General features: G+C 39.3%; 1 long non-coding RNA gene across 1 annotated transcript in view; it reads left to right on the forward strand.

Annotated features, from left to right (window-relative positions):
• The window catches only part of LOC124230174 (uncharacterized), a 98606-nt gene that overhangs the window by 23202 nt on the left and 61981 nt on the right, over positions 1-13423 (forward strand). The window lies entirely within an intron of this gene.

Raw genomic sequence — 13423 nt, forward strand, 5'->3', positions numbered from 1 at the left:
AAAGAAAGAAAGAAAGAAAGAAAGAAAGAAAGAAAGAAAGAAAGAAAAGCAACAAAGCCATGACTTAAAGTCAGATCTGTCTTATGTCAAGTCCCACAGTCACAATCGCTATGTTCAGCCTCCTTGGGAAAAAGGAAAACTGAGTTGCTGTTAGTACTTGGCAGGCTGTAATTTATAGTTTTGTCAAGACCAAGAAAAAATAATTTATTATGCTCTTGAACACCATCTCAGATTCATTCTTACCGATCAATATTTGTATTTGTTAAATATCAAATATAAATATATAAATATCAAATATAAATAGCTCCTTGTTCATATGCAGGAAGCAGCTGGCGACTTGGGATGGACTATTTGTGCTGTCACACATTGACGGTGCGTGGTTTCGGCGCTAGGTTGGTGCGTAATCTCTGCGCTCTGCTGGTATTTCTATGTTCACCTTGGAACTATCGATGGTCTTTAGTCTTCCCAGAAAACAAGGCTGGATGTGTTTGTGTTTAGGGTGACCAACCGTCCCGATTTGCCCAGGGCTGCCCTGGTGTTAAAACTGAAAGTCCCGCATTCTGGGAAATCCGTTAGTCCCAGCAAATGAGGATGGTCGGTCACCCTACTCATACCCTCCTTCTCATTCTTCCCCGCAGTAACAGCTTTGATGTATTGGAAATCCACGACAGCTGAGTCTTTCTACAGCTACTAGTCTTCAGAGAGCAAACACCTGTCACCTTGGTCTTCTAACGAGCCTGCTTCCCCTGGGAGCTGATCTGTTCTTTTCTTCTTTTCCCAGAGGACCAAACAACCCAGCCCAGCCTGGACTGCCTGGTTCCTCCTTGAGGCACAAATGGCACAAAATAGCCCCCAAAGCAGAAATCACTGGAGACAGGCCTCGAGCTTCCATGTGGTAGCATGGCAACCACTGCCGGCTGCTTTTGAAGCTGCTTGTTAGTGGGAAAGTTATTTTGCATAAAGTTATTTGTTAACTGGGCTAGAAACTTCCAGCTCCCTGCAAGTCTCGCATTTTTACAGATTATTTTCCCCCTCAGAAACCTTTATGATCTAAAAGAGATTTGAAGATATCACACAAATAGTAGGAAATATCTGCCAACACCATTCCAATGGTTGGAGTGCCGCCGCATCCGCAGCCTGAAGTCCTTTAGGTTTTTTCTCATTCCTTTGACTACTAAATGATAGAGAACAAAACTGTGCTCAAATACTCTTTCCCTTCACTTCAACATATGGCTTGCTCTCCATCACCTTCAGCCAGGTACACGCATCACAACAAGAGCTGACAATTATTAGAGGAATCTCTCTGTGATTACTAGCCCACTCCTACTCCCAACAGCTGAAAAAATTACTGGTCTTCATAATTTGCGATCTAGCCTTAATTTACTTACACAGTTTTATTTCTCACTACTCTTGAATCCTTTTTACCCTTTAACTAGGTAATCTCACTGACCTAAAAAAAAAAAACCACTCAATCATTTCCCAATCTCTGTCCATCCTGTTGCCACCACTAGAGTATTCTCTCCTCTCCTCTTAGCTGGTACCCCCACCTCGCTCAGGTCATTACTGTATGCCACCATTACTACTGCTGGGGCTACCACTACGAGGAGTGTGACTATGACAACAACTACTACTGCGACATCATTAATTGTTAATTACCTCAACATCATTAATAAGTGCCTTGGATGAGCCTGACCCTACACTAAGCATTTTGAAAGAATTGTCTTATTTGAGTCTTTACCACAACTCAATGAGTATTATTTCTGTTTCATGGGTGAGGAAATTGAGACATGAGATTAAATAACTTTGTCCAAAGTCACAAAGAAAATAGGTTGTGGGAATCGATTTGAACCCAGGTCTTTTTGGCTTTAAAACTCATTTGCTTAAAAACTCTCCAGGGGGGCTGGCCCGGTGGTATAGTGGTTAAGTTCAATACAATGCCCTCTGCTCCAGCAGCCCAGGTTTGTAGGTTCGGATCGTGGGCGCACACTACACCACTCATCAAGCCATGCTGTGGTGGCATCCCACATATAAAATAAAGGAAGATTGGCATAGATGTTAGCTCAGGGATGATCTTCCTCAAGCGAAAAGAAGAAGATTGGAAATAGGTGTTAGCTTAGAGCCAATCTTCCTCATCAAAAAAAGAAACCTCTCCAGGGAAAGCTTCCTTGTTCATACAGTTATATTATATTGCTGCTCTTTCCTCTATGGCCCTTATTTTCTGTATCATTCATATTAGCAGTAATTGCACCTTGTTTAACATTGTTATTTTACTAAGTGGCATGCACATATATTATCACTCATTGAGAGAGTAAGAGGCGTATTTCCCAACTTCTGTGCCAATGATAGGAACATAGTTGAAGCCTAATAAATGTCTTAAACTGATTTGACTATTGAATCTCTATGGCTCTCTTAACAAAGTAACCAAATTATTTCTCACGTTACCCTTTTAATTCAAAATATATAGGATGTGGTTTCAAATAAACAAAAAGACAATGACCTGCTATAACTAGTAGATAACATTTTGTGGACTTAATGAAACACTTATAATTGAAACAATGCATTTATGGAGCTAAATTTCAGTATTTTACGAATAATATAAATTTCAAAGCACATGACAATAAAATGTTAGGGATATATGACCTCTGGAGAGATGTTAATTATAGTCATCTGCCTGTTGGTCAACAACTTTGGGATTATCTGTTCCCTTTTTTAAAGTTGTCTACGAAAATAGTTAATATAACTCTCCCTGTGAATTTGTTAGTTTGACTCGGAGCATGGTGTCCCAGCCACTGCCTTCCTAGCCCCGGGGCTCCCCGTTACTGCAAGGTTAGCTAACTGGCCATTCCCCTAGGGCACTTCCCTTCTCCAAAACCAGCCCCTGGTTAATCCTCAGATCAACTGAGCCATTGTCCGTAGCAAATGACTCGGTTTTAAGTTCTTCTCTCTTCCTTTTCCATTCTTCAGTTTGACTCTGTTAAACCCTCACTGAGTGCCTCTCTGTGAGCAACATTTTACCACTTCACTTCTGGCAGTCTAAAAAGGGAGACAGGTGAGTAAGTAGGAAAAGCATGAGGTGAAGAGGGAACAGCATTGTTTTACTTAACTGTCACAGTGAGAAAAGAACAAAGGGTCTATACGCTTTTCTAAAGGGACTATGAAATATCATGGTGCTTGGAAAAAACACATTGGCTCCAAAATATGAAAAGACAATGGCAAAATGAAAATAAATAAATATTACCTAAATACTTATAGAAAATACCATTGTCACCATAGCGTGGTGATAAGTTCGTGGTGTTTTGAACAGTACTGCCCTGAGCTTAAATCCTGGTTCTGTTATTTACTAGTTTTGTGACCCTGGGCCAGTTATTTAGATATTTTTACCTCATTGGTGGAATATGGGTAATCTTCCCTATAGGTAAACACTTCCCTATAGGATAGTTGTGACAATTAAACAGGCACTAAGTGTTCTGACCTTGTCTGTCAATCACCAAACCCTCCAAAAAGGTAGCTGTTATTAAATTATGTCAGCTTTGCAGGATGTGGTGGTGTTTTAACGTGTGATAAAATGTAGGGTGGGACCACCAAATACAAGAGTGCCCAGGGCCTTGGTGGTCTTAGAACATCTCTTGGCAATTGTACAGGGGTGCAAGTCTTCTGCAGGAGGAAGCTGGGATGTGGGATCTGCTTAGGAGGTCAGAAAAGGACTGAAAGAGAAGCTTGAGCCGAGCCTTAGTCTTCTATCATTTGCCCTTTTGATACTTGTGTGATTCCTTGTTCTCAGGTCAGAAAACTAAAATTGAGGATAGGGCACTGGATGAACCATTGCTTTTCTCTTTTTGCAATGGGATAAATTTGCCTTTCCATCACGCTTTTGGATCTGTGCCTGATTTATTATTTTTTGAACATTTTTTCCCAGGCTTTCTGTTTCCTTTTTTCCTTAGGCCTTTGCCACATTATTTCGTCTTCTTGTGTTCTTTCTGAGAATGTAGGTTAATAACAATAATTTTTCTTCTTTTTTTAGAAAAATTAAGTTAATTTGCTTAAACTTTAAAAAAATTCAAATATTCTTGTTTTTGCTTAAGCTATTCAGTAAAATGAATTGGAAAACTTCTTGTAGAATGAAAACTTCTTGTAGAAGGGCAAACAAGCTTACAATGTAGCCAGAGATGGCTATAGTTACCATTACAATTCAATTTATTTTCTTTCCATGGTGGGAAAAGCACAAGGTCGCACTGTGACATTAATTCTTGAGTGATTCTTAACACATGAACGCATTTTCAGAAAAGTATCTTGCATTCATTGCTTTGCGTTAATGGCAATGTGAAACCTTGACAGCTAGGAATGAGCTGTAAAAACCAGCATTTTGGTTGTCTAGAAATATTAAGAATTTTGGAGATGTCATTTATATGCTCAGGCTCTTTGCTCGTGCTAAAGATGGGAAACTTCCCAACGCACTTCACTGGCATGAGATTCCTATTTTTAGAACCTGAAAATAATTACAGTGTATTAAGCCCAGACCCCTGCATATGAAAACAATCCCGCGCAATGCCATCCCAGCTTTATCAAAAGCTTACTTGATATCACAATTTGAGGATTGAGAAAGGAAAAGATACTTTCCTTTGTAAAGAATCCATTTGGAATTTTTTTTTAATAGGGAAAATGTCATACCAATACCTGGCTAGTGTCCCTATAAAAGATATAATAAACTTTTGGAAAAATAGGTTTGGAGTCAAACAATATTAATTTTATTTCAATTTTTTTTTTTTTAAAGATTGGCACCTGGGCTAACAACTGTTGCCAATCTTTTATTTATTTATTTATTTTCTGCTTTATCTCCTCAAACCCCTCCTGTACATAGTTGTATATCTTAGTTGCAGGTCCTTCTAGTTGTGAGATGTGGGACGCCGCCCAACGTGGCCTGACGAGTGGTGCCATGTCCGCGCCCAGGATCCAAACCCTGGGCCACCGCAGCGGAGCGCATGAACTTAACCACTCAGCCACGGAGCCAGCCCCTCAATGTTTTATCTCTTACTAAGTTTTCCAATATTTCCTAATATGTGTCCCCATTGTAAAATTAAGTTGATAATAGTTTTATCATAAGGATTAAAGGAGAAAATTTGTGAAACACTTAATATTATTCCTGAAAAGTATCAGGCCAAGAAATATTTGTGACTTCCCTCCCTTCTTTCTAAAGCATAATTCTGAGTTTATTCTCCTAATCCAGAAATTCTGAGCACTCATTGACTATCAAACATCCATAATTTATTTTAAAATTGGTGACAGAGAAACAAATGGGAAGAATCTGAGACCCTGGATACCCCATACTATCCTCCCACAGGTCTCCCTTGTCCTAGAGGTCACCAAGAAGACAAGGCCATGCTGATGCCTGCCCCTTATCACTCTGAGGCTGTGACCCTCAGTCGCAGTGCAGTGACAGAAGGGTGAGCTAAAGCAGCCATGAGGGGGACTCTGTCACAGTCCAGGGGCACAGGTCGCGCCTCCTTTGCTTCTTCTCTCCTAACTCCCATGAAGCTTGCCTTTCTTTAGCACTCAGCAAATGGTGGAGAAAGTCCTGAACGTGGATAACACTCTGCTGGAAGGGAATGCTTCCTCCCCATTCCTGAAGAACGTGGCACTTGCAGAACCCTTCTGCCTGGCTCCACCCCTAACTCCTTCCCCAGGGAGGTTTGGGACAAAGGACAGAGCACAGGCAGCTCAGTCAACTCCCACCTCTCACTCTTCCTTTGGGGAGCCAGCTGCCTGCAGGGAGCAGACACTTTCCTCTGTTCCTTCATGCTGCAAGTTTTGTAGGGGCACATCCCAGTGAGAAGTTCAGGGGGGGCCTAGTGTCACCTGTGATCAAGTCTGTCTAAATCAGAGGTTCAATATAAGGAAGTACGTTGTTGCCATGGACCTAAGCCATATTTTCCAATCTCACCTTTAAGTTTAATAAAGTGGTATTTTCCCCCCATCTGCCACTTTGTCTGATGTCTCTCTTGGTTCAGAGCTTTAGCAGTGAGATGCCTCTTGTGGTCAGCCTCATATCCTCTTGGTCCACCTTTTACTCTAGCCATGCTGTCGTAACCAGCCTTGTATAAGTGGACGCGGACAGCAGGCCACCTCAGCTGGACTTATCTCTCACTCTCTGCCCAGGGCTTCTCAAAGTCTACAGCTCTCGATGCCCAAGGAAACTTTCCTGGCATGCAAGTTTGTGTAGTACTCATGTATGCCTGGCACTCATGCATGTACAACCTAGAAGTGCAAGGGAGTTAACACTCCTTGACCAATGGGGGGACAGGAGTTGGTGGATAAACACTTCCTTCTCTCCAGTGCACAGTTCTAAGGTGTGTGTTACATGGATGCGCCCAAGGTCCCAGCGAGACCAAGTCCCGTTTGCTCACAGTCATGAACTTCTCGAGAATGCACTGTTGTAGTGGTTTTCTTTCCGTCGTGATTGCAGTCTCCACCCTTCACCACCATTCCCTGGAATCACTTCCCAGGATGAATTACCTGCCTGCGAGCCCACGTCTCAGGCTCTTCTGTTAGGGAGTGACCTAGGCTAAGAGAAGCTGGAAGGCAGAGAACTCTTTATGCCTTTCCTTCCCACAACATCTCTGATGACCAGGGACCTTGAGAAAGAGAATTTAGTGGAATTTGAGGATCAAAATAATACCGGGAATGAAAACGTTGGTGAGGATTTTTCCCCCGCGATGGCGGGTCACTGGACCTTGGTTGTTTTATCCATGAGCAAAGGCAGTTTTAATATTGGCCAAGCCAGCCTTAGGAGAGCACACTCATGTCTCAGGCTGCTGGTTTAACCCTGATATATGCAGGTACAGATTTTCCTATGCTGGTATGCCCTGAGCAGAGTTTTGATGCATAACTTTTGGATAAAGGAGGCCAAAGAAATATTTTCTATTTAATTATGTTATTAAATAAATTAGGTAACCCAAGGCTTTAAACAGCAACTAAGTTTTGTGTGGGCTGGAAGAGTTCTTTTATGGAAGCTTCTAGCTTTAAGTCATTTGTGCCAGACCTGGGTAGGGAGAAGAGATATGCTGCCCTAAATTCTGTGCCGTTTTCCTGTGCTTTCAACTGCATTTAGGACCTAAGGAGGAAACGACAGAGGATAGAGGCAGATGTATCCTGAAGCTAATTAAGCTTTTGCTTCAGGGCCCCTCCACTGCACGGGCCCGTTTCAATATGCTCACATGATTATGTTTTCATGGAATTTGAGAATTAAGATATTTTTGCTGCCATTGCTTAAAGACTGCTTCTTTTAACAATTGGCTGCAGGCTGTTTTGGAATCCTGCTTAGAGTAATAGATTTGGAGATACACTGGAGTTGGCTATACTGAGAGACATTTATGTGGTTCACAGTCACTTTCAAAGAGGTTATTGCTTGTCAACCCTGAGTAGGAATAGCTTCCCAGGATTCTTCAGTACTCACTCTCCAACTCACTGAGCAAGGATATACAAAGGTGCAGATCCGAAGTTCATGTGACGATATGAGAAGAAACAGGTGGGAGAGAAATAAAGTTTGACATGTGAACCATTCTTCCACATATAAACATAGAAAATTATATATGGTTATTCCTTTCTCGTGAATGCCTGGTCGAAATGGAAGTTCTCATTCATCAGAAATATACTCATAAAGCAGGATATATAATCATAAACATACTAATTATTTTTCTTCTATTGATTCAGGTAGAAAATAACATAACAGAATTCTTCTTTGCAGACCACAACTCTGTAGCAGTACGATGAATAGTAAATACATCTGTGTGTGAAGTAAAAATCTGATGGGTCCTGACTATCCACGAGAAAAAAACTTTTGATTAACCTAGAAAAAAGCCTGAAATATCTTCTTATACTCTCTACAGAAAACCCTGTGAAAGTATCATTATGGTATAATCAAAGAGTATGCAGCTAAAAATGTAGGAGAAAATTATTGCCAAGATGTCTTAGACAATTGATAGAATATCATATTATTTTTCTGGATTTGGTGACATTTGTCAGATTTTAAAAGTTCGTAATATACTGTGATTTTTTTTCTCGATCTAAATAACTATTTTTTTAATCTAATTTTGTATTAGAAAATTTGTGTTCTTTTTCTTAAAAGGGGGCCCAGAAAATTATATTAAGCTTCAAACCTGTAAAACCTGATGTCTGTCCCAGCTTGATGGGCTATCTCCCTGCATTTGAGCCAGGTGTTCACAGACTCTTAAAGGTTTCTCCGAGGATGCAGTGCCAATTCAGCTTCAGACTTGATAATTCCAGTTTTCTGACTACGTCTTTAGATTTTGGAGAGGCAAAGTGTTAATTCACACATGGAAGGGTAATCGGTGTCCACAGTGAATGAGTGAATAAAAAGAAAAAATAGAAAGGAGTATGTCATCTTCCTGTGTTAAGCAGAGAAACAGCTGAAGAAAATGACTACAGCAGCTAAGAATCTTGTACCTAGAATGTTCTGGTTCTAGGAATTAGTTTTGTTTAGGAAATAAAGGAGCAGCCAGAGTAGTTTAAAAAATATCCTTCCGTCTTATTATCAGAAAAGAAGGAGCAGGATAAGAACAAAGAATTAAGCTGGAGGGAGAATTTCTCCTTCCTCGGGAGGGAGTTAGAAGTGTAGCGGCTGACTAGAGAGATGTGAATGGAACAATGAGATCATGAAGGCGAGGCTAGAGGAGATAAAAGTGCAAGGGGCAGAGATCTGGTTCTAACTGTTCTTATTGTATGTTTTAGAAATGTGGTTATTTTACTTACTGTTTGATTGAAAACTGTGCTGGGTTCTGGTAGAATCTAGCAGGGAAAGAGAGACAAGGTCTCTGAAAGCTTCTTGGACTAAACTTCCCCAGAAGGGATAGAGATTCAGGAAAATACAGCGTAGAAGGAAACCCTATTAAAGTCACAGTTAGCATCCATAGTAAGGGTTATAGGGAATTACCGCTTAAAGATTGTGACAGCTGTTTGCAGTGGTTAAAATAAATTGGACTGGTCCGCAAAAGGAAGACCAGAGGATCATCATAAAACATTCAAAGCGTTACAGAGGATCAAAGGGAAATGAGACGCTTACTGTGTGTGGGGAAGCAACAGTTATTGCCTGCGTCCTGGGGGAAGCTGATTAAGAAATGTATGTAATTGAGATTCCAAGAGAAGGTGCAACAAGGTTATTCAAGGGGAGCTGAGCAGGAGAATAACAGATCAAAGTCAGGCCTTGGACAGATGGTGGTCTGATGGGAGAATTCCTCCTGAGTGAGAATATCCAATTCATAGACACAGAGGTGGCCAAGATTTATTTGAAAAATAGTTGCTTTGGCAGGTCCAGAGCTCACTCATTTCCTATTTCTTATTATGAGAGATCCTCATTGAACCAAATTTACGAAAAATTGTTAGACAAAGAAATGCTTGTTCAGAAAGCAAAGTAAAGGCGAAAGAAAACAAGATCTTGAGATCCTGTAAAAGGTACTCATTTTGCATTGGTCAGAGAAGGAAAGGATCCATTTAAGGAGCAGCATCAACTTTCTGAAAAGAATTGAGAAATAGTTGAGGCAGGAAAAGATATAATAACCAGAGAAATGCTATTCATGTCCAGCACATTAAAAATGCGAGAAATTTCCATGTCTCAGGAGCACACAGCAGGGCTATTAGTCTACCCCAGACCCCAGAAGTACAGACCAAAGGAAACTCAAGAGAAGCTTTAGTATTTGAATCTGTTGAGGATGACTTTTCTGCTGAAAGAAATGTAGAGGTGGAGGAGAGATCTTCCCAGGAGACAAGTTTCTTTGACTTAAGCAATTCCATAGCAAGAGGCATTGTCAAAGGCTTCTGTGCAGGACTGAAAATACTGGAATATAACGTATAGTGGAGTCTATGTCAGTAGGTACGCCTTACACTCAATTCAGCATTGGAGGGCCAGAAACACCAGAATCAATGAGCAAATGGAAATTAAGAAGTACTAAATATGCAGAAAAGATACCTCAGTTTAAAACTTGATAGCTGGGGCTACCACCACAAGAAATTTCCAACCTTTGAAAAGGCAGTGATGTCAAAAATGTCACTCTCAAAGAGAAAACCATATGCATAGGTGGACTTCCTGCCAGTTGTGGTATAATCATAATGCAAAAATTAATCTCTTGATGGGGAATTTCTTCCAACTAAGTTTAAGGACCCTATGCGTAGACCCTGGACAGCTGACCAGATATTGACCAGCACCCTGGTGAGGCTGAAATTCACAGGGTGTTCTTTGTCTCCTCTTTTCCTCATCAGCGCTTGAGTTCTTACTATGGGCTTTGATAACACTGAAGACTGGGTTTGGGGAACCATATCAAGCCTGGGAATTGGCTTATTTTCTAAACTTATCAGGTCCAGAACTCTTGAAATACTCTGTGTCCTATTAACTTTTTGGACTCTTTCTTCTGAGGGCCTGAAGGAATTTTGCCAATTCCAGTGAGAGAATGCATTAGTTTTGGCTGCTAAACAATCACCATGAAAACTTTACTGGCTGGAACTGAGTATAAAAGAAGTTGTGGAGGATGAATTCTGGAGTTTAATTTATTTGAACTTTAATTCATAAGGACAAGCACATTTGATCTTAAATTTTAATTCCCTTGGACTTTAACTTATACGTTTTGTACTTCCATTCCTTTGGAAATTTAGCTCACAAGGGCAAGACAACTTGATTTCTGGATTTATGTCTTTAGACTATAACTTTCAGTGGGATTTAATCTTTGAAACTTAATTTTTCCCCAGGAAATTCTTAATAAGAGAAGTTTATATGGAAATTCTGGTTATCTCTATGTCGTGAGCAATTGTATTTTATGGTGCCTTTTTATATCATTGTACGACCTTGATTAGTTGATTGGAAGACATGGTTTGACATAATTTGGGACAAACTCTTGAGTAGAGAACGGCCTTAGAGTTATTGAGTTAATTTATTGTTCTGACAAATTTTGGAACCTCAAAGGGCCAAGTATACCCTGGCCACCCGCATTTCTGGTGGTCACTCAAAAAAGAGCAGTGTTGCTATTATAGCCCTTAAAGTTGGAAGCAATACTTTCTGGATAAATTCCTCCCCTTAGGTCATACCCCTGGCTGGTCATAGGCTCAAGCCAAATGGATTAAGAAAACAGAATTCTGAGCAATATTACAAGGGAAACACTTCTTGTTACTTGCCTCACGTATCCATCTTAGAGGAAGGACGTCCAGTAGTGTAACTAGAATGGCAACTCTCCACTCTGTTGCTCACCCTTCCACAGCAGAGGGGAGTGACGTTGCAAATTGGATAGTTTGGAACTAGCATCTGTAGCTCACATCTTCTTTCTCTTCTTCTTAGGAGCTAGCTGCTTTTCTGCTTGCTCCTACACACATTAAGTTCCCGGAGGAACTCCCAGAACTCCCACAATCCCCCTAGAGGTGGTTGGCAGTGTTCTAGTACTGCCAGTGATTGGGTGGCTAAGTTTGTCTAAGTGTGGTACTCCTATGTAAGGAGGGCCATTGTTGCAACACGCCTAAGCTATATTCTCCGATGTCACCTTTATCAGTAAGAAAAACTGGGTGAGGTATTCAGTAGGAACACACTAGTAGGGATATAAAAGTTGTTAAAATATCAAAATGCTACTGTACATGTTTTGTAAATAGTATAGTGGTAACTGCAATAGGTTGTGACATTAATTAACAATATAAATTAAACTATAAATGAAATAGTTCAAGCTAATGAGTCATGCTTCTCTCATTGTGATATCTGAAAATCCTTTGCAGCCAGTTCAGCCCAAGTCAGGGTAGCCATCACAGCTGTGTTGCAAAATCTTTGCAACGTACTCTGTGCTAGTTTGTCATTGTCTTAGTGTTAATTGCTATGGCTTCTAAATAGTCTAGTTTTGACTTTGGCTTTATTATTAGTATGTTGCAACTCTTGTGTAAGTAGAAAGTGTTTAGTGTTTCGATATATTGAAATTCAAGAATTTACAATAATTTAAGTGAACACCGAAATTTAAGGGAGCCCAAGATTTAGATAAACTTCTTAATGTGACTTCAGGTTTTATGGAATCCTCTGAATCTGTAGGTAATCAAGACGAAATGATATTAACATTAAACCATAGCCTGAAACTGTAACAATCAGAACAACCTGGAATGATCGATGCTTTGTAAGATGTAGTGCAATTTAAGCAAGTAATGAGCATATATGAATAAAAAAAAAAGCTAGGTTTTGACTTTCGTTAGTGACATAAATCTTGATGCAAATGATACCCAAGTTTGCATTATTCTATTAAAAGTGTTCCACAGTATATTTCTCAAGAATCACACATAAGTTTGGTTAAAGCTCACAACTCAAATAAAGAAAACTTGAAGTTATCAATAAGGGCAACATTGAAAAGAACATAATTTTCACACAATAAAACATCTGAAAAACTGAAAAACAAATTGTAGAAAAGAATTTTTATCGGAGTGCCAATAAAACAGACAAAAAAATCTTGGAAAGTGTCGTAAGAATTTTTAATACCGTAGTTAGAAACAATCAAGCATTTTCAGACATAAATGATTTAATAGACCTTCAAGAAACAAATAGTATCAAAATGAGTATCAGATCGCACTCTAGATTTATGGTCCCTCCGGGTAGAAAACAGAAATGAGGTAACATTTTTCAGAAAACATATATCAAGGCAATTGAATTTCAAAATTTTAAATTATTAATGAAGCTTCAACTGTTTCACATAAAAATGTTTTAAAAATTTACTTAAAATCTGAAGTTTATGATTTAACATATAGTTTAGTACTTTTGTTGATCTCAGAGCTAGAAAGAACAACAGCTAACATAACATCTAATTTTATTATTTCTTGAAAAATAGTTTTGATGAGATAGATGAAAATCTCTTTGAATTTTATACAGATGATGTTAGAGGAATGCTGGGAGAAAGTTGAGAGCTCCAGGAAAAACTCTAGAAAAAAGTCCAGATGTTTTAATTCAGCACTGTGTCGGTCCTTGTACTCAATTATCCCCAGATGATGGACATCACTTTAAATATTTTCTTGATAAACTTCTATTTACTTCCATACATCAAACAAATTTTAGTGAGGATCAAATTGTGTCTTATCAAGTCAAATCAAAATGTATCCTAAGATCTTAGAGTAAAATAATGGAAATTGGAAGAATATTTCGACTTCAACAGACAGTGTTTGATGCCAACACTATAAAAACCTTGTCTAGGCATTTAATAAAAATTGTGAAATGGGGTATTTAAATAATTGTAAAATGAAATATTTATAGAGACTTGGCTTCAGTAACTGATAGTCTAATAGAGATTCAATAGAGTCTTTAGCTTTACAACAAAAATATACCCAGCTACCAAAGCTGACAGCAATAAACAAATGTAGAAATGGCTGAACATATAAAATTAAGTAAAGGAAAATGTGAAAGTGAAGC

Source organism: Equus quagga, chromosome 19 (genome assembly GCF_021613505.1).
Source record: "Equus quagga isolate Etosha38 chromosome 19, UCLA_HA_Equagga_1.0, whole genome shotgun sequence".
NCBI lineage: Eukaryota > Metazoa > Chordata > Mammalia > Perissodactyla > Equidae > Equus > Equus quagga.